Here is an 18,366-nt window from a genome sequence, read left to right as displayed (position 1 = left end):
TCATGTCTTATTTCATCAAACAGAGCGCCTAACGCATCAAACAAGCTCCATGCAAATAGTTAGTTTTATTAAAACATATATGGTGTGTCTGTATATGGAAAACTACACGTTTTCGACTAATCAATTGGTCTAAACAGTCAGACAGTCCTAAAATATTGTACAATCCAGGTGTGAAAAGCTCTTAGAGACTGACCCAGAAAGACTCACAGCTGTAATCACTGCCAAAGGTGATTCTAACAAGTATTGACTCAGGTGTGTGAATACTTACGTAAATTAGATTTCTGTATTACATTTTCAATAAATGTGCAAACATTTATAAAAACATGTTTTCACTTTTTCGTTATGGGGTTTTGTGTGGATTAAAAAAAAAATTTGAATCCATTTTTGAATTCAGGCTGGAACACGGCAGGTAGCCTAGTGGTTAGAATTGAGGAGCAGCAGGTAGCCTAGTGGTTAGAGTGGAGGAGCGGCAGGTAGCCTAGTGGTTAGAATGGAGGAGCGGCAGGTAGCCTAGTGGTTAGAGTGGAGGAGCGGCAGGTAGCCTAGTGGTTAGAGTGGAGGGGCGGCAGGTAGCCTAGTGGTTAGAGTGGAGGAGCGGCAGGTAGCCTAGTGGTTAGAGTGGAGGGGCGGCAGGCAGCCTAGTGGTTAGAGCATTGATCTAGTAACTGAAAGGTTGCAAGTTCGAATCCCCCAGCTGACAAAGTAAAAATCCGTCGTTCTGCCCCTGAACAAGGCAGTTAACCCACTGTTCCCCAGTAGGCTGTCATTGAAAATTAGAATTTGTTCTTAACTGACTTGCCTGGTTAAATAAAGGTAAAATAAAAAAAAATATGTGGAATAATTCAAGGGGTATGAATACTTTCTGAAGGCACTAACTAATTATCTAACTAACTGAACAACTAATTAAACTAAATGTTTAAAATAAGCATCTATTAATGTAAAAATAAAGCCTTTTTATCAACCCTTAGTGATAAACTAACCGATAAATAAAACCAAAATAATCATGTTTATTGTGTTTTTACAGAAAGGCAGTGTGGCTGGGCGGAGGAGAATGAAGGAGGCGAAACAAGAGGAGAGCCGTCCCGAGACTTTGCAAAGGTAATCAGATTGGATACAATGTTCAGACCGATATAAACCGAAGATGCATTAAACTAAACTAAAAGCTCAAAGTAAAACTAATCCACACAGACCATCTGAGAAAAGGCTACGTTCCAGTTCTTCACCCTTCTCCCAAAGTGTACAGTCGTACACTCCCCCCTCATGGATTTAAAAGGAATGGACTGTTGTAAGGAACATGGTGGAAAGTTCTCCCTCCAACTACGCTTGCAACAATCCAATGCCTGTACATGCATGAGGGGGAGCGAACAAGGGCGCACTTTGTGGTAAAGGGTAGAGAATCGGAATGCAGCCCTGGACTCAAAAGTTCTCAAATCTGTCCAGATGGAAGGGGGGATACCTGGTCAGTTGTAGAGGGAAAGGGGGATACCTATTCATTTGTATAGAGAAAGGGGGATACCTAGTCATTTGTATAGAGAAAGGGGGATACCTAGTCATTTGTATAGAGAAAGGGGGATACCTAATCATTTGTATAGGGAAAGGGGGATACCTAGTCATTTGTATAGGGAAAGGGGGATACCTAGTCAGTTGTATAGGGAAAGGGGGATACCTAGTCATTTGTATAGGGAAAGGGGGATGCCTAAGTCATTTGTATAGGGAAAGGGGGTTACCTAGTCAGTTGTACAGGGAAAGGGGGGATACCTAGTCAGTTGTACAGGGAAAGGGGGGATACCTAGTCAGTTGTACAGGGAAAGGGGGGATACCTAGTCAGTTGTATAGGGAAAGGGGTATACCTAGTCAGTTGTATAGGGAAAGGGGGGATACCTAGTCAGTTGTATAGGGAAAGGGGGATACCTAGTCATTTGTACAGGGAAAGGGGGATACCTAGTCAGTTGTATAGGGAAAGGGGGATACCTAGTCAGTTGTATAGGGAAAAGGGGGATACCTAGTCAGTTGTATAGGGAAAGGTGGGATACCTAGTCAGTTGTATAGGGAAAGGGGGATACCTAGTCATTTGTATAAGGAAAGGGGGATACCTAGTCATTTGTACAGGGAAAGGGGGATACCTAGTCAGTTGTACAGGGAAAGGGGGATACCTAGTCAGTTGTACAGGGAAAGGGGGGATACCTAGTCAGTTGTATAGGGAAAGGGGGATACCTGGTCAGTTGTACAGGGAAAGGGGGATACCTAGTCAGTTGTACAGGGAAAGGGGGATACCTAGTCAGTTGTACAGGGAAAGGGGGGATACCTAGTCAGTTGTACAGGGAAAGGGGGATACCTGGTCAGTTGTACAGGGAAAGGGGGATACCTGGTCAGTTGTAGAGGGAAAGGGGGATACCTAGTCAGTTGTACAACTGAATGTATTCAACTGAAATGTCTTCCGCATTTAACCCAACCCCTCTAAATCAGAGAGGTGAGTGGGGATGTCTTAATCGTCATTGGCGCACAGGGAACAGTGGGTTAACTGCCTTGCTCAGGGGAACAGTGGGTTAAGCTGCCTTGTTCAGGGGAACAGTGGGTTAACTGCCTTGCTCAGGGGAACAGTGGGTTAAGCTGCCTTGTTCAGGGGAACAGTGGGTTAACTGCCTTGTTCAGGGGAACAGTGGGTTAACTGCCTTGCTCAGGGGAACAGTGGGTTAACTGCCTTGCTCAGGGGGCAGAACGACAGATGTTTTACCTTGTCAGCTCGGGGGATTTCGATCCAGCAAACCTTTCAGTTACTGACCCATCGCTCCTACCCACCAGGCTACCTGCCGCCCTGAGTCAACATTTTCTCAATGGCCTGTGTGGACCGAACACTGGAATAGTGGACGTGGCAGTACGTCTGAATAGTGAATACACATAGTTAATAACCATCCAAACATGATTCCAAGGTTAGTTATACAGTTGATTTATGTAACTTAGTTATAAAGTTATTAACACAGTTCATTTCCATCCCCAGCTGTATGAGTTGGACAGGGATCCAAACCGGAAGGAGTTCCTTGATGAACTGTTTGTGTTTATGCAGAAACGAGGTAAAACTTCATTTGTTCCTCTAAGCGTTGTACTGTAAAACCAGTTACTGTACTATAAAACCAGTTACTGTAAAACCAGTTACTGTAAAACCAGTTACTGTAAAACCAGTTACTGTACTATAAAACCAGTTACTGTACTGTAAAACCAGTTACTGTAAAACCAGTTACTGTAAAACCAGTTACTGTAAAACCAGTTACTGTACTGTAAAACCAGTTACTGTAAAACCAGTTACTGTAAAACCAGTTACTGTAAAACCAGTTATTGTACTCTGGATAAGAGCGTCTGCCAAATGACTTAAATGTAATGTAAATGTTACTGTACTGTAAAACCAGTTACTGTAAAACCAGTTACTGTACTGTTAAACCAGTTACTGTAAAACCAGTTCTGCTGTAGTGGAAAGCATTTTCCTGGGATTCCTCACTTTTAGATTTGTACTTTAAATTATTATTATTATTTTTTTTAAATCTCCTTAAAATATCATCTTATCCATTTCCTCTTTCTGTTCTGTTCTTGACAGAGTTTTTTTTCAGGATCTTCACCTCATGTCAGAGGAGTCATGTCTCTGGGCGTTTGAGTCCCCCCCTCTAAGCAAATAACTGTTTTAACCTAAAGGTTTCCTTATATGTTTAAACTGAATTCATAAGAAAATAATCAATATCACGCACATACACAATTTAACCATCTATTCATGGTTTATCAATACAATATATACAAACAATGGTGGAACAAACTCCCTCACGACGCCAGGACAGCGGAGTCAATCACCACCTTCCGGAGACACCTGAAACCCCACCTCTTCAAGGAATACCTAGGATAGGATAAGTAATCCTTCTCACCCCCCCCCCCTTAAATGATTTAGATGCACTATTGTAAAGTGGCTGTTCCACTGGATGTCAGAAGGTGAATTCACCAATTTGTAAGTCGCTCTGGATAAGAGCGTCTGCTAAATGACTTAAATGTAAATGTAAATGTAAACAATTATGCTGCAGTTAAACTGTGGTTAGACAGTTTTAAATCTTCAAATTAAAATATAAATGTCAGCTGTCATCAAAGCTATGGTCCATTCTTTCCAAATTAGAATAATTTACCCACTAGTCCTCCTGCCGCCAACCTTGCTCCGTATGTGTAGGGGGAGAGGAGCAGGGATTTATGGAGTGGGGATGTTTGGGTTAAGGGGGCCTATTTTAGGCCTGATGGATAAATGAGCCTCTAGTTCAGGGCCCCTCTTTTTCTATAACATAATATGACTGACAGATTGTATGAAGACACAGTATATATGAATGTAAACAAGTTGTCTCGTACTGCGGTGAATGAAATGGTGCTTTCGTCCTCATCATCATGTGAGATATTTGGCCTCTGGAGATGTATAAGCATGGCTGAGAGACCGTCGAGAGAGGAGAGACTGTAGTCTATTAATAGCTAGGTGTCCATCCAATTGGTGACCAGATTTTCAGGTAAATATTTTTTCTAAATCAATTGTTCATTTTCCCACCCGCTACGTTTCCATCAAACGGACTTATTGCGGACAAAAGGCTGAGCGTGACAGTGCACATATCAATTACTTTTGCGCTTAAATTCCCATGTACAGAAAAAAATAAAATACAAGTTAAATGGGTTTCCATTGCATTGTCAACTCTACAGATCGTTTTGTCACAAAAACTGTTGCGTTAAATACAAATGGTCCCACTCTGATCTTGACACGCGAGCTCTAACCAACAGCTCACCGATACAGTGTGGTAAGTATGGAAAGCATACAGTGTGGTAAGTATGGTAAGCATCACCTACAGTGCCCTCAGAAAGTATTAGCACCTTCATATTGTCAAGCATTGTGGTGGCTGCATCATGTTATGGGTATGCTTGTCATAAGCAACAACCAACTTGACAGAGCTTGAAAATATTAAATGTGCAAATATTGTACAATCCAGGTGTGGAAAGCTCTTAGAGATTTACCCAGAAAGATTCACAGCTGTAATTGCTGTATTCGCTGCCAAAGATCGCTCAAAGGTGATTTGAACAAATATTGTACAATCCAGGTGTGGAAAGCTCTTAGAGATTTACCCAGAAAGATTCACAGCTGTAATCGCTGTATTCGCTGCCAAAGATCGCTCAAAGGTGATTTGAACAAATATTGTACAATCCAGGTGTGGAAAGCTCTTAGAGATTCACAGCTGTAATTGCTGCCAAAGGTGATTTGAACATTATTGACCCATTTGATACGTGATTTCACAACACTCCTCAGGCTTTTGGAGTTGCCTATACACCAACGAGCAAAATAATAGGCCTATACTTTAGGCTACAGTATTGCATGCTAAATGTTTCTAATCGCTGTTTGATGAGCAAACGAACAGATTTAATTATACCACCTTCACTTATTTTGCCAGAGAATTAACCAAATATACAGATGGAGATTCAGTGAAACAAAATCACTTTGTTGGTAATCAAGCTGTTGTGTCGTCTGCAAACTTGATGATTGAGTTGGAGGCGTGCATGTCCACGCAGTCACGGTTGAACAGGGAGTACAGGAGGGGGCTGAGCACGCACCCTTGTGGGCCCCAGTGTTGAGGATCAGCGAAGTGGAGATGTTGTTTCTTACCTTCACCACCTGGGGGCGTGGGGCATGTGGGGACAGCAGACTGGGATAGGGACAGATTGAATACGTCTGTAAACACACCAGCCAGCTGGTCTGCTAATGCTCTGAGGACGCGGCTAGAGATGCCGTCTGGGCTGGTAGCCTTGCGAGGGTTAACACGTTTAAATGTCTTACTCACAATGGTCACGGAGAAGGAGAGCCCACAGTCCTTGGTATCGGGCCGTGTCGGTGGAACTGTGTTATCTTAAAGCGGGCAAAGATTGTATTTAGATTGTCTGGAAGAAAGACATTGGTGTCCGTGATGTGGCTGGGTTTCTTTTTCTAGTCTGTGATTGTCTGTAGACCCTGCCACATACGTCTCGTGTCTGAGCCATTGAATTGTGACTCCACTTTGTCTCAATACCGACATTTTGCTTATTTGATTGCCTTGCGGAGGGAATAACTACACTGTTTGTATTCGGCCATATTCCCAGTCACCGTTCCATGCTTAAGTGCGGTGGCTTGCGCTTTCAGGTTTGCACGAATGCTGCCATCTATCCTCGGTTTCTGGTTGGGGTAGGTTTTAATAGTCATAGTGGGCACAACATCTCCTATGCACTTCCTTATAAACTCACTCACCAAATCAGCGTAAAATCAATATTATTTTCTGAGGCTACCCGGAACATGTCCCAGTCCGCGTGATCAAAACCATTTAAAAAACAGTAACCAGCCAAGTAGAAGAGTTACACAAGTCAGAAATAGAGATTAAATTAATCTCTTACCTTTGATGATCTTCATATGGTTGCACTCAGAAGACATTAATTTACTCAATAAATGTTCCTTTTGTTCGATAAAGTCTCTTTATATCCCAAAACCTCAGTTTTGTTTGCATTTTCTTCAGTAATCCACAGGCTCAAACGCAGTCAAAACAGGCAGACAAAAAATCCAAATTGTATCCGTAAAGTTCATAGAAACATGTCAAACCGATGTTTACATTCAATCCTTAGGTTGTTTTTAGCTTAAATAATCGATAATATTTCAACCGGACAATTACGTCGTATATATAAAAGGTATATATATTTAAAAGGTAAACGAGAAAGGCACTCTCTCGGTCACGCGCATGAAAAAGCTCTGCGACATGGTAGGGTCCACTCATTCAGACTGCTCTTACTCCCTCATTTTTCAGAATACAAGCCTGAAACAATTTCCAAAGACTGTTGACATCTAGTGGAAGGCATAGGAACTGCAATTTGAGTCCTAAGTCAATGGATACTGTAATGGCATTGAATAGCAAACTACAAAACCAACAAAAAAAACTACAACTTGAATGGATTTTCTCAGGGTTTTGCCTGCCAAATCAGTTCTGTTATACTCACAGACACTATTTTAACAGTTTTGGAAACTTTAGTGTTTTCCATCCAAATCTACCAGTTATATGCATACCATATCTTCTGGGCCCGAGTAGCAGGCAGTTTAATTTGGGCATGCTTTTCATCCAAAATTCCAAATGCTGCCCCTTCCCTAGAGAAGTTCAAATCCCCAGCTATAATAATAAATGCAGCCTCGGGATATATGATTTCCAGTTTGCATAAAATCCAGTGAAGTTCCTTTAGGGCCGTCGTGGTATTGGCTTGAAGGGGATATTCACGGCTAGGACAGTAACCAACGAGAATTCTCTTGGGAGATAATATGGTCGGCATTTGATTGTGAGGAAATCTAGGTCAGGTGAATTAAAAGACTTGAGTTCCTGTATGTTGTTACAATTTCACCATGAGTAGTTAATCATGAAACATACATCCCCACCCTTTTTCTTCGCGGACAGATGGTTATTTCCGTCGGCACGACGCACAAAGAATCCTGGTGGCTGTACCGACTCGGACAGCATATCCCGAGAGAGACATGTTTCTCTGAAACAGAGTATGTTACAATCCCTGATGCCTCTCTGGAAAGCAACCCTTGCACTAATTTTGTCTACCTTGTTATCTAGAGACTGGACATTAGCGAGTAATGTACTCGAAAGCTGTGGGTGGTGTGCGTGCCTCCAAAGTCTGACCAGAATGCCTCTCCGTCTTCCTCTTCCACGGCGACATTGTTTTGTGTCTGGAATCAGTTCAAATGCCCTGGGTGGTTCGGACAAAGGATCCGCTTTGGGAATGTCGTTGTGCTGGTAAGTGGACGTCGCTCTGATATCCAATAGTTCTTCTCCGGCTGTATGTAATAACACTCTTTTGGGCTAACAATTGTCATGACGTTGCCCTCTTTGAGTACAGCGAGCACCATCCCCCGCTCTCTGCTTCGACAACCAGACTGCTGTGGTCAGAGGTCGTAAATTCCTCAGAAGACCCTGACTCATGGCCGCTCAGTATTAGAGAGAGGGTAAACTGTCACAGACGACAAAGGAAATCCTTCCACCGCACAGAACGTGAGGTAGGAACACATGTCATGTTCCAGAGAAAGTGTAAAAGATTGATGAAGAATCCAGCTACGAACTGGTCCATTTGTCACAACTTGGGGATGCTCATGGGAGATGGTGTGGCCACATTACCATAACGCTGTTAATATAATCGTCTCAGATATGAGGTTTACATCTAATTGTTGTATAAGATGAATGAGTGAGTATGATACTGTTTCTATAATTGTGTAATATGATTGTGGACTGTTTTAATGAAGAAAAAATACAATTCCCTTTTGATTTGAACTAAATCAGAGGACCGCCCCTGAGCCCAGTTAGTGTAAGACATCCTGGGACAGCCCTCTTCTGCCATTCCGAATAAAACCCAACTTTGAGAAATGATCAGCAAACCAAGCTTACCTCAATTTCGAGATGGCTAAAGGTTGTAGAATCTTTTAACCATACCACGTGGTTAAACTCTTAGACTATCGATACAGACAGAATAAGAACAAGTCTTTCATACTAATTACTAGTCTGCAGCTAGGAATTCGGTATCATTGAACGCGAAGAACGACAACTGCCGAAACATCCATTCTGTAACGAATGTCACTTTAAACTATCCCCTCTAACCAAGACAGACAAAGAAAAAGGGAGAGACGGACAATTCTACAAAAGAAAGACTTTTCACCAGCGATCAAAACGATACACTGAGTGTAAATATATATATTGATTGCAATTGTTCCCGAATGAGTGAGAGTTCATGTGTAAAAGATTAGCATTTTAATTGTTATAATTAACTCTGTAGTGACTTCTTGGTAAAACCCCCACTCCCCTTTTGTCAAACAAGCCGCCATGCCGGGTCAGCCCACTAGGGCACATTCTATCATTTCATGTAACCATATTTACTGTTTGTTTATGCATTTCTGTGAATTACTTAGTAAGAAATAAATAAATGATTTAAGACAATTGATGTATGGATGACTCATAGTGAAGACTGGGTTTGTGCAGATAACCAACCATGTACGACGTTTGGAATGAAAAAATAATAATAATAAAAACATTTTTTTTTAAATTAATTAATAATAAAATAATCATAATAATACTAATAATAATAATAATAAATTTAAAAAAAAACAATAAAAAAAAAACAATAAAATAATCATTAATCAGAAGACTTTGATCAGATATGAAAATATCTGAAAGGTTATATTGGGAAAGTCTTCCGTTTAATGATAGTAAAGACACGACACAATGTAAGAAATAATACATAAAAAAAAAAATACTGCAAAGTTTCCTAAGGACTAGAAGCAAGGTGGCATTAGTGAGGTTGGTGACTGATGTTAGGCGATCAGGCCTGGCTCGTAGACCCGATGTAGGGACAATAGAGCCCTGAGTTCCAGGCCATTAGGACCTGATGGCGGGACAATAGAGTCCTCACTACCAGGCCATTAGGACCTGATGGCGGGACAATAGAGCCCTGAGTACCAGGACATTAGGACCTGATGGAGGAACAATAGAGCCCTGAGTACCAGGCCATTAGGACCTGATGGAGGAACAATAGAGCCCTGAGTACCAGGCCATTAGGACCTGATGGAGGGACAATAGAGCCCTGAGTACCAGGACATTAGGACCTGATGGAGGGACAATAGAGCCCTGAGTACCAGGCCATTAGGACCTGATGGAGGGACAATAGAGCCCTGAGTACCAGGCCAGTAGGACCTGATGGAGGGACAATAGAGCCTGTACAGAGTGCATAAGAGGAGATTACCACTACTCAACGGTCATGTGGAATTTTACTGCCCTTGGTGTGACCACCATTTGACTCATTCAGCTTGACACATCCTCTTCCTTGATCAGGCTGTTGATTTTTGGCCTGTGGAATGTTGTTGTCCCACTCCTCTTCAAAGTTGCTGGATATTGGCGGGAACTGGAACACGCTGTCGTGTTCCAACATGTTCAATGGGTGACTTGTCTGGTGAGTATGCAGTCCATAGAAGAAATGGGACATTTTCAAATTCTAGGAATTGTGTACAGATCTTTGTTACATTGTGTACGTTATAATGCTGAAACATGAAGTCATGGCGACGGATGAATGACACAACAATGGGCCTTTAGGATCTCATTGTGGTAATTTTGTGCATTCAAATTGTCATCGATAAAATGCAATTGTGTTTGTTGTCTGTAGTTTATGCCTGGCCATACCATAACCCCACCACCACCACCATCACCACCACGGGGCACTATGTTCACAACGTAGACATCAGCAAACCGCTCGCCTACACATCTGCCATACATGCTGTCTGTCTGCTATATGCCCGGTAGGGTAGCCTAGTGGTTAGAGTGGAGAGGCGGCAGGGTAGCCTAGTGGTTAGAGTGGAGGGTCGGCAGGGTAGCCTAGTGGTTAGAGTGGAGGGGCGGCAGGGTAGCCTAGTGGTTAGAGCATTGGACTAATAACTGGAAGGTTGCAAGTTCAAACCCCTGCGCTGACAAGGTACAAATCTGTCGTTCTGCCCCTGAACAGGCAGTTAACCCACTGTTCCTAGGCCGTCATTGAAAATAAGAATTTGTTCTTAACTGACTTGCCTAGTTAAATAAAGGTAAAAATAAAACAGTTGAAACCGGGATTCATCCACAGCGTGCCGGTGGCTATCGAAGGTGAGCATTTACCACTGAAGTCAGTTACTACGCCGAACTGCAGTCCGGTCAAGACCCCGGTGAGGATGACGAGTACAAAGATGAACTTCCCTGAGACAGTTTCTTACAGTTTGTGCAGAAATTCTTTGGTTGTGTAAAGCTGTCCGGGTGGCTGGTCTCAGACAAACCCACAGTTTCATCAGCTGTCCGGGTGGCTGGTCTCAGACAAACCCACAGTTTCATCAGCTGTCCGGGTGGCTGGTCTCAGACAAACCCACAGTTTCATCAGCTGTCCAGGTGGCTGGTCTCAGACAAACCCACAGGTAACGGAATCTTTATTTAACTAGGCAAGTCAGTTAAGAACAAATTCTTATTTACAATGACGGCCCACCAAAAGGCCTCCTGCAGGGGGGCCTGGGATTAAAAGAAAAAAAAAATACAATATAAATATAGGACAAGAGACAACACAACACTACATAAAGAGAGACCTAAGACAACAACATAGGAAGGCAGCAACACACAACATGATACAAACATTATTGGGCACAGACAACAGCACAAAGGCCAAGAAGGTAGAGACGACATGCTGGCAAAATGTTCCGATCAGTGATAACAAATGAACTAGACAAGATGGTCATGAGCAGCACTTCCATTTACAGTTAGCTAACACAACCCTAACATCTACACAACCCTAACATCTCCACAACCCTAACATCTCCACAACCCTAATTGTAGCCAAACCAATATCCAAACGGAGATTATGGGAAAAAAATATATATAAAAAAAAAAATCTGACATTGATTTACCAAGTCCCCGCGCTTGTTTCAAAGCAGGGCGAAGCGGTGCTGGAATTGTTGACCACGTGCGGGTAGACTATTGCTTCAAGTCCTATTATAACTATTGGATGACTTTAGGAGTTGCCTTAAAGCAACACTTTGATGCCTTTCAATTGGAGAAGTGTACTTTATTCCAATAAATTCACTGATGTTTTTTGGGGGGGCTTTGACACTGGGTTAAATAGGTGTTCATTTGACATATTACTGTAGCTAGATCAACAGACACTACTGTACAACCTACTGTGTTTTGGAAACATGAGCTGTCAGAATGTTATTTATGTTCAGTGTTATGAAGTCTGGTCTCATTTTAAATCAAATCCGACTGCCTAAATCTTGGCCACATAGGCATTGAGTGACTCCTTCTATCTTGGATCTGTAGACGTCTAGTTTTAACTCTTCTACCTGTTTCTACCTCTTTCTCCAGGCACGCTGGTGAACTGCATCCCCATCATGATATTGGCCATATTCTTGGATCTGTAGACGTCTAGTTTCAACTCTTCTACCTGTTTTTACCTCTGTCTCCAGGCACCCCGGTAAACCGTATCCCCATCATGGCTAAGCAGGTGCTGGACCTGTACATGCTCTACAAGCTGGTGACGGAGAAGGGCGGCCTGGTGGAGGTCATCAACAAGAAGATCTGGAGAGAGATCACGAGAGGACTCAACCTGCCCACCTCCATCACCTCAGCAGCCTTCACTCTCCGCACACAGTGAGTCAACACCTGGGCGTTAAACACCAAACAGAAGAAAAAGCTGTGAAATTGAGTTAAACAGGGAGGTCATCTGTAAATGGGTCCTTGTGTTCAAAAAAAGGATTGGCCTGAGCAAGATTTCCTCATTTGCGGCGTAGATGTGCTCATCTTCAATTAAATGGGAAGTGTGAAAAGCAAGCTAATTAGAGGTCAGCGAAGCTGCATAGGACCTAGCTAGGCCAATCACCTCATGACGGAAAAGTACTTCTCAATACATCCAACCACTGCCTCGTCCCACGTCCACCCAGGTATATGAAGTACCTGTACCCATACGAGAGTGAGAAGAAAGGGCTGAGCTCTCCAGGCGAGCTCCAGGCTGCTATAGACGGTAACCGGAGGGAAGGCCGAAGACCCAGCAACAGCCTGTACCACTTCCCCTCCACCGCTCCTGGCCACCCACACCACTCCCTCCTCTCTCCCTCCAAGATGCCCCTCCTCTCTCCCTCCAAGATGCCCCTCCTCTCTCCCTCCATGATGCCCCTCCTCTCTCCCTCCAAGATGCCCCTCCTCTCTCCCTCCAAGATGCCCCTCCTCTCTCCCTCCAAGATGCCCCTCCTCTCTCCCTCCAAGATGCCCCTCCTCTCTCCCTCCAAGATGCCTCTCCTCTCACCCTCCAAGATGCCCCTCCTCTCTCCCTCCAAGATGCCCCTCCTCTCTCCCTCCAAGATGCCCCTCCTCTCTCCCTCCAAGATGCCCCTCCTCTCTCCCTCCAAGATGCCCCTCCTCTCTCCCTCCAAGATGCCCCTTCTCTCTCCCTCCAAGATGCCCCTCCTCTCTCCCTCCAAGATGCCCCTCCTCTTTCCCTCCAAGATGCCCCTCTTCTCTCCCTCCAAGATGCCCCTCCTCTCTCCCTCCAAGATGCCCCTTCTCTCTCCCTCCAAGATGCCCCTCCTCTCTCCCTCCAAGATGCCCCTCCTCTCTCCCTCCAAGATGCCCCTTCTCTCTCCCTCCAAGATGCCCCTCCTCTCTCCCTCCAAGATGCCCCTCCTCTTTCCCTCCAAGATGCCCCTCTTCTCTCCCTCCAAGATGCCCCTCCTCTCTCCCTCCAAGATGCCCCTTCTCTCTCCCTCCAAGATGCCCCTCCTCTCTCCCTCCAAGATGCCCCTCCTCTCTCCCTCCAAGATGCCCCTCCTCTCTCCCTCCAAGATGCCCCTCCTCTCTCCCTCCAAGATGCCCCTCCTCTCTCCCTCCAAGATGCCCCTCCTCTCTCCCTCCAAGATGCCCCTCCTCTCTCCCTCCATGATGCCCCTCCTCTCTCCCTCCAAGATGCCCCTCCTCTCTCCCTCCAAGATGCCCCTCCTCTCTCCCTCCAAGATGCCCCTCCTCTCTCCCTCCAAGATGCCCCTCCTCTCTCCCTCCAAGATGCCTCTCCTCTCACCCTCCAAGATGCCCCTCCTCTCTCCCTCCAAGATGCCCCTCCTCTCTCCCCTCCAAGATGCCCCTCCTCTCTCCCTCCAAGATGCCCCTCCTCTCTCCCTCCAAGATGCCCCTCCTCTCTCCCTCCAAGATGCCCCTCCTCTCTCCCTCCAAGATGCCCCTCCTCTCACCCTCCAAGATGCCCCTCCTCTCTCCCTCCAAGATGCCCCTCCTCTCACCCTCCAAGATGCCCCTCCTCTCACCCTCCAAGATGCCCCTCCTCTCTCCCTCCAAGATGCCACACCACTCCCTCCTCTCTCCCTCCAAGATGCCACACCACTCCCTCCTCTCTCCCTCCAAGATGCCCCTCCTCTCTCCCTCCAAGATGCCACACCACTCCCTCCTCTCTCCCTCCAAGATGCCCCTCCTCTCACCCTCCAAGATGCCACACCTCTCCCTCCTCTCTCCCTCCAAGATGCCACACCACTCCCTCCTCTCTCCCTCCAAGATGCCCCTCCTCTCTCCCTCCAAGATGCCCCTCTTCTCTCCCTCCAAGATGCCCCTCCTCTCTCCCTCCAAGATGCCCCTTCTCTCTCCCTCCAAGATGCCCCTCCTCTCTCCCTCCAAGATGCCCCTCCTCTCTCCCTCCAAGATGCCCCTTCTCTCTCCCTCCAAGATGCCCCTCCTCTCTCCCTCCAAGATGCCCCTCCTCTTTCCCTCCAAGATGCCCCTCTTCTCTCCCTCCAAGATGCCCCTCCTCTCTCCCTCCAAGATGCCCCTTCTCTCTCCCTCCAAGATGCCCCTCCTCTCTCCCTCCAAGATGCCCCTCCTCTCTCCCTCCAAGATGCCCCTCCTCTCTCCCTCCAAGATGCCCCTCCTCTCTCCCTCCAAGATGCCCCTCCTCTCTCCCTCCAAGATGCCCCTCCTCTTTCCCTCCAAGATGCCCCTCTTCTCTCCCTCCAAGATGCCCCTCCTCTCTCCCTCCAAGATGCCCCTTCTCTCTCCCTCCAAGATGCCCCTCCTCTCTCCCTCCAAGATGCCCCTCCTCTCTCCCTCCAAGATGCCCCTCCTCTCTCCCTCCAAGATGCCACACCACTCCCTCCTCTCTCCCTCCAAGATGCCCCTCCTCTCTCCCTCCAAGATGCCACACCACTCCCTCCTCTCTCCCTCCAAGATGCCCCTCCTCTCTCCCTCCAAGATGCCCCTCCTCTCTCCCTCCAAGATGCCACACCACTCCCTCCTCTCTCCCTCCAAGATGCCCCTCCTCTCTCCCTCCAAGATGCCCCTCCTCTCTCCCTCCAAGATGCCCCTCCTCTCTCCCTCCAAGATGCCCCTCCTCTTTCCCTCCAAGATGCCCCTCTTCTCTCCCTCCAAGATGCCCCTCCTCTCTCCCTCCAAGATGCCCCTTCTCTCTCCCTCCAAGATGCCCCTCCTCTCTCCCTCCAAGATGCCCCTCCTCTCTCCCTCCAAGATGCCCCTCCTCTTTCCCTCCAAGATGCCCCTCTTCTCTCCCTCCAAGATGCCCCTCCTCTCTCCCTCCAAGATGCCCCTTCTCTCTCCCTCCAAGATGCCCCTCCTCTCACCCTCCAAGATGCCCCTCCTCTCACCCTCCAAGATGCCCCTCCTCTCTCCCTCCATGATGCCCCTCCTCTCTCCCTCCAAGATGCCCCTTCTCTCTCCCTCCAAGATGCCCCTCCTCTCACCCTCCAAGATGCCCCTCCTCTCACCCTCCAAGATGCCCCTCCTCTCCCCAGCCGGTCACATCGGTCTGCACACCTCTCCCCAGCCGGTCACATCAGTCTGCACACCTCCCCCAGCCGGTCACATCAGTCTGCACACCTCCCCCAGCCGGTCACATCGGCCTGCACACCTCCCCCAGCCCATCTCTGAAGAGATCTGCAGGTGTTTTAGTGGGTTTCTAACACATAAATGTTTTTGATATGTAGTTAGGTGAACAGCATGGATGATTTCCTGTCACCAACATGTGATGGGCTACATAGTTCTGACATCACATTTCTACATAATAAATGTGGTGTTATGGCGCCCTCTACTGTCAGATTTATTCAGACATGATCACTGACCATCCACATAGCATGTACTTGATAAGGAAACAAATGACTGACTGTGTTTTTTTTAATCTAATGGCCTTGTTTTGAAAACATTTGTTAAATGTTGAATATTTCAAATGTTGACATTTGCGGTGGGTCATTAATCTATGAAAAAAGTACTCCCCCCCTGGTCCCTCTCAGAGGCGATGTTGACCCCCATGACGTCAAGCCGTCTACCCATGGCCAACGCTCTCTCCCTCGGGCAGCAGCTAGCTCAGGCCGCTACCCTGGAGCACCTCCGAGAGAAACTGGAAAGAGGAGGAAGAGGAGGAGACAGACAGGAAGATGAGTCGCTTGGTCATGGAGGAACAGCAGAGATTGATGCAACAGGCGTTCCAACAGAACCTGGCCTCTCACTTCAACCCCGGCATGAAGCAACTCAACAACAACAACAGACACGGTCAGTATTGGGCTGGTTTGCTACCAATTAGTTCAATCAATCAAATGTCTTTATAAAGCCCTTCTTACATCAGATGATATCTCAAAGTGCTGTACAGAAACCCAGCCTAAAACCCCAAACAGCAAGCAATACAGGTGTAGAAGCACGGTGGCTAGGAAAAACTCCCTAGAAAGACAGGATCCTAGGAAGAAACCTAGAGAGGAACCAGGCTATGACGAGTGGCCAGACCTCTTCTGGCTGTGCCGGGTGGAGATTATAACCGAACATGGCCAAGATGTTCAAATGTTCATAGATGACCAGCATGGTCAAATAATAATAATAATAATAATAATAATAATCACAGTGGTTGTCGATGGTGCAACAGGTCAGCACCTCAAGAGTAAATGTCAGTTGGCTTTTCATAGCCGATCATTAAGAGTATCTCTACCACTCCTGATGTCTCTCGAGAGTTAAAAACAGCACGTCCGGGTGAACAGGTCAGGGTTCCATAGCCGCAGGCAGCAGCACGGCCAGGTGGACTGGGGATAACAAGGAGTCATCATGCCAGGTAGTCCTGAGGCATGGTCCTAAGGCTCAGGTCCTCTGAGAGAAAGAGAGAATTAGAGAGAGCATACTTAAATACACAGAGGACACCGGATAAGACAGGAGAAATACTCCAGATATAACAAACTGACCCCAGCCCCCTGACACATAAACTACTGCAGTATAAACACTGGAGAATAAGACAGGAGAAATACTCCAGATATAACAAACTGACCCCAGCCCCCTGACACATAAACTACTGCAGTATAAATACTGGAGAATAAGACAGGAGAAATACTCCAGATATAACAGACTGAACCCAGCCCCCCGACACATAAACTACTGCAGTATAAATACTGGAGAATGAAACAGGAGGGGTCAGGACCACACTGTGGCCCCGTCGGACAATAACCCCGGACAGGGCCAAACAGGCAGGATATAACCCCACCCACCTTGCCAAAGCACAGCGCCCACACCATTAGAGGGATATCTTCAACCACCAACTTACCATCCTGAGACAAGGCAGTGTATAGCCCACAAAGATCTCCCCCACGGCACAACCCAAGGGGGGGGTGCCAACCCGGACAGGAAGATCACGTCAATGACGCACCCTTCCCATGGAGGGCATGGAAAAGCACTTAGTTAGTTGTCATATTCTAGGGCTTACAGTAGTCTGCTCTAACCTGATCTCAGATCTGTTTTTGTATTCATTGTCGAGCCAAACATGGTTTACTCACGTAATTGAATTGTAAACTTTTAACTCCTGACTGTATCTTTGTCCCACCTCAGAGAGTCCTGCTAAGCAGGACCTGTCTCACACGATCTCCAGTAACGGGGTTGCCAGCATCAGTGTGTCTGTGGAGGTCAACGGAACACTCTATTCAGGTTAGTAAACAATGCTGCAATGTTTATTAAATAAAATAAAAAATCTTGATTCATTTTAGATCCATCCAGAAAGAATTCATAGCATTTTACCCCATAGGTCACTGTGACATTTTAACTTATCACACAGAGTCCCACTACTGAATACCAATTTGTGTTCTTGTCTCCCCTGTAGGAATGCTGTTTGCCCAGAACACTCCTAGTTCTGAGGCCTCCTGCTGAACAGAGTGGTTGTGTTGTCCTCTCCTCCACATCCTCCTCTTCCTCCAAGGGGCCCAACTGACCGCAGAGTTCCAACACTGGACACCACCAGTCTCTCTCTCTCTCTCTCTCTCTCTCTCTCTCTCTCTCTCTCTCTCTCTCTCTCTCTCTCTCTCTCTCTCTCTCTCTCTCTCTCTCTCTCTCTCTCTCTCTCTCCAGCTCTCTCTCTCCAGCTCTCTCTCCAGCTCTCTCTCTCTCTCTCTCTCTCTCTCTCTCTCTCTCTCTCTCTCTCTCTCTCTCTCTCTCTCTCTCTCTCTCTCGGAAACTCGTGTTATTCTGTTGTCCTGTGTTGAGGACAGAACTGGTGTTCAATCAAATGACCTCTTCCCTAGTCAAACTGGACTAATCTGTGTTATGGATGACAAATAGGGTTGGATTTTGAGAAAGTAACTCTTAAAAAAACAAATGCACATGTCAAGGTATTGAATGTAAAACTGACTGTGACTGTTGTCTCTAGTTAAATATCTAGAACTACCACTTTCTTCATGGTCCTTCTCTGAATACACATTTGTTTGCATAGAAAACAATGCATTCTGGGAAAATCTAATCTTACAGCCAGGTGAAGAAGCAACTTGACTAGTTT

The 18,366-nt window shown here is 46.1% G+C and overlaps 1 pseudogene; it reads left to right on the top strand.

The window, feature by feature from the left end:
- Positions 1 to 1,024: 1,024 nt before the first annotated feature.
- On the top strand, positions 1,025 to 17,836 carry LOC135534132 (AT-rich interactive domain-containing protein 3B-like; annotated as a pseudogene).
- The last annotated feature ends 530 nt before the right edge of the window (positions 17,837 to 18,366 follow it).

This window comes from Oncorhynchus masou, unplaced genomic scaffold (genome assembly GCF_036934945.1).
Source record: "Oncorhynchus masou masou isolate Uvic2021 unplaced genomic scaffold, UVic_Omas_1.1 unplaced_scaffold_3056, whole genome shotgun sequence".
Classification (NCBI taxonomy): Eukaryota; Metazoa; Chordata; class Actinopteri; order Salmoniformes; family Salmonidae; genus Oncorhynchus; species Oncorhynchus masou.
This window is presented reverse-complemented; position numbering and strand designations above follow the sequence as displayed.